Source organism: Sinocyclocheilus grahami, unplaced genomic scaffold (genome assembly GCF_001515645.1).
Source record: "Sinocyclocheilus grahami isolate Dianchi unplaced genomic scaffold, SAMN03320097.WGS_v1.1 scaffold344.1, whole genome shotgun sequence".
Taxonomy (NCBI): domain Eukaryota; kingdom Metazoa; phylum Chordata; class Actinopteri; order Cypriniformes; family Cyprinidae; genus Sinocyclocheilus; species Sinocyclocheilus grahami.
This window is the reverse complement of record NW_015505523.1, coordinates 96,236-100,352: the sequence shown is the minus strand read 5'-3', so window position 1 is coordinate 100,352 and position 4,117 is coordinate 96,236.

The window sequence follows — 4,117 nt, the reverse complement described above, 5'->3', positions numbered from 1 at the left end:
TTGTCAGAAAATTGTAGATTTTACCTTTTTACAATCCAAGAAACAGGTCTGTTGAATATTATCATATTAAATATTGGAGAATATATTGTATATTAAATATTATTAAACAACAGTAATATGTGACCCTGGACCACAAAACCAGTCTTAAGTCGCTGGGGTATATTTCTAGCAATAGCCAAAAATACATTGTATGGCTCAAAATTATTGATTTTTCTTTTATACCAAAAATCATTAGGATATTAAGTAAAGATCATGTTCCATGAAGATATTTTGTAAATTTCCTACCGTAAATATATTAAAACTTAATTTTTGATTAGTAATATGCATTACTAAGAACTTCATTTGGACAAATTTAAAGGCGATTTTCTCAATATTTAGATTTTTTTGCACCCTCAGATTCCAGATTTTCAAATAGTTGTATCTCAGTCCAATATTGTCCTATCCGAACAAACCATACATCTATGGAAAGCTTATTTATTCCGCTTTCAGATGATGTATACATCTCGATTTAAAAATCGATCTCATGACTGGTTTTGTGGTCCAGGGTCACATATAGTTTGTTCTTTATTTCTTTATTATTATGCATAACAGTCTCCATTTTCACAGAAAACGGAGGAAGACTTTACAAAGCCGCTTAGATAGATGTCCGCAATAACAATAATAAACATTACATTTAAACAATAAAATGTAATCCATATGCATCTGTAGGTCACAGTCATTTTTTCTGACTCGCATGAAGAAAAATACACTACCGGTGAAAAGTTGGAGTATTTTTTTTAAAAGGAGATTATTTATTCACCAAGGAGCAGTATTTATTTGATCAAAAATACAGTAAAACTGTAATACTGTGAAATATTACATTTTAAAATAACTGTTTTCTATTTGAATGTATTTTAAAATGTAATTTATTCCTGTGATTAATTTTCAACAGTTAAATAATTATAATATGCTAATTTGGCCCAGTCATTCATAGTAAAAATAATAATAATAATAATAATAATAATAGTTTTTGTTATTATCAATGTTGAAAACAGTTTTCTGTTTAAAATTTTGGTGGAAACCATAATACTTTTGTTTGTAGGTTCTTTGATGAATAGACAGTTCTAAATGAATAGCATTTATTTGAAATAGAAATATTTTTAACATTATAAATGTCTCTTCTAGCACTTTTCATCAATTTAATGCATCCCTGTTAAATAAAAGTATTATTTTCTTTTTCTTATTTTTTAAATCTTACTTGCCACGAAACTTTGTTTGATAGTGTATCATAGTTTCCATAAAAAATATTAAGAAGCAAAAACTGTTTACAACACTGATAAAAGAAATGTTTCTTGAGCACCAGCATATTAGAATAATTTTTGGAGGATCATGTGACACTGCTGAAAATTCAGCATTGGCATCACAAGGAATAAATTTTAAAAAAAATTTAAATGATTGTTTTTACTGTATTTTTGGTCCAATAAATGCAGCCTTGGTAAACATAAGAGACTTTTTTCAAAAACTTAAAAAATCTTTTGACTGGTAGTGTATGCAAATTTACAGAAAATGATGATGTGTGAATATATATGTGTTCACTTGCAAATAAATAAATAAATGCAATATCAATAAAACTGCAGCATCCTTTAAGACGTAATCTGACGCCTTTAGCCAAGGCATCCAGGGGACACATGAGCTTTTAGCGCCTTACCGAAAGACTCAGATCCTGCTGAGAGCTCACCATTACAGCACATCAGTAAAAAATCATGTGCAGCTGAACTGCTCTGATTACTGAATGGGGAATGCCCAGTGTGACTGGCAGCTCGCATGGTGGTTTGTTAAATAGGTGAGAATTACTTGAATAAAAAAGCATAGTAGGGGGTGTGGGGTTTTAAGAGTGAAAAGTAACACGTGAGAGATAGAGAAAGAGGAGAGGGAGGGAGTAAGGACAGTAATAACCATGCAGGAAGCATGCATGACCCAAAGGATACAATTAGCAATCAGGACATAGTGCCGGAGGCCTGATTACAAATGCAAACCATGTCTTCCTACAAATCCGGGGGTTATCAAACACCAGGCAGCCATTGGTGAAGCCAGAGATGAGCTGTGCCCTCTGCATTGGACACGGTACAAACCACATTCCATTTTACAAATACAGCTTTTTACTAGTGCCGGCGAGACAATGAGCATTTTCATTTGTTTGTTCTTTCAGCTGATTCACCTCAAGAGGACAATCAAAGGTGCGGTTTGTCAGACAGTGTATTAAGCATTTTTATTTATGAAGGTTAAACAAGAACATGTGGGACTTGTGTGAACATAAAATTCCATATACTGCCAATGCTTTATGTTGAAATAAATTTTAACATGTTAATTTAGTGATTAATTAAAAAAGATTTATTATATTAAAAGCTTTAATTTTAATTTATCATGCCCCTGACAAAATTAATCCATGTTTTTTTTTAAATGATCTTGTATATCAAATGAAAAACTAAAAATACTATAAAATATTTAAAAATATAAAAATAATTCAATAAAAAAAATATTATGTTTGAAATTCCACCTATAGATTTAGTTATAATTGTATAATTATATAGTATAATTATAGTATCATTTATTATTTAGTTGCTATATTTCATCACTTTTTAGATATTTACTTTTTTGACCAATGTGAAAAAACAAATTCCTGTTTAACTTCATGTTCACTCTTAAAATAAAGGTGCTTAAAAGGTTCTTCCCAGCGATGTCATAGAAGAACCATTTTTGGTTCCACAAAGAACCATTCAGTCAAAGGTTCTTTAAAGAGCCATCTCTTTCTTATCTTTTTATAATCTGAAGAACCTTCTTTCGCCACAAACAACCTTTTGTGAAACAGAAAGGTTCTTCAGATATTAAATGTTCTTTATGGAACCATTTAGACAAAAAGGTTCTTCTATGACATCGTGAAGCACCTTTATTTTGAAGAGTGTTGCGTGTGGCCAATTCAGTTTGATTTTTCACTTATGAACTGCAAGGGAGCATGTAAATCTGTGTAGGGTTTGCCTTCATATTTTTTATTTAAAGAATGACTCAGTTCTGTATTAATTAGCACTATGACAAACCATAATTTATGTCTTTTAAAATCAAACCCTTAAATGATACCCAGTACTCTGCCCTGACTTGCATTTTTTGCCTAATGGCAGTTTCCAATAAGTACCTCTGAGAATATCTCTATTGCCGAGTTTCTGAACCCAAGCACTGCTTAATTCCTTCAGTATCTCTCTCTCTCTCTTCCTCTCGAAGAGCCAGCATTCTTCTGACTAATGCCCCTTGACACCTTGAACTCCATATTGTGTGTTTCAAATTCCCTCCTTAATTTGTGAGAAAGGAAAAAGAAAGACAGCTCACTAAGAAACATCAAAGCTCTTTTCTGCCCTCTGAGAACCAGAAACTAATTTTTCCATACTTAAATTGCTTAAAGCCTTAAAATGGTCCGAACGTTTATTTCAAATTAGCCATAAATTGAAGTTTGTTCAACATTCCTGAGACTCAAAAGCACTGGCCAAGATGGAGCAGTGGATTACAAAGGTGAAAGTGATTTCATTTGTACTGGGTCCCATTTGCTGTTGACCTGCCACCAAGGCATTGCTAATGAAGAGAGTGGCTTAATAGCTTAAATGTAATGATTACATTACAAATCAAGAGTGGATGGTTATCGGACTATAAGACATGGATGGATGGATGGATGGATGGATGGGTGTGTTGGTGAGTAGGTGGGTGGATGGATGGATGATAGAAAGATCCATAAATAGATAGAAAGACAGATAGACAGACAGTAGGTAGGTAGATGGATGAATGGATGGATGGATGGACGGACAGATGGATGGGTGTGTTGGTGAGTAGGTAGATGGATAGATGGATGTATGATAGACAGATACATAGATAGAAAGACAGATAGACCGACAATAGATGTTAAATGTTGAAAATAAATGTTGATGAGTAGGTAGATGATAGAAAATAAATGTTGAGGAGTAGGTAGATGATAGATGGATGGATGATAGACAGATACATAATTAGACAGAAAGACGGATAGACAGACAGTAGTAGATAGATAGATAGATAGATAGATAGATAGATAGATAGATAGATAGATAGATAGATAGAT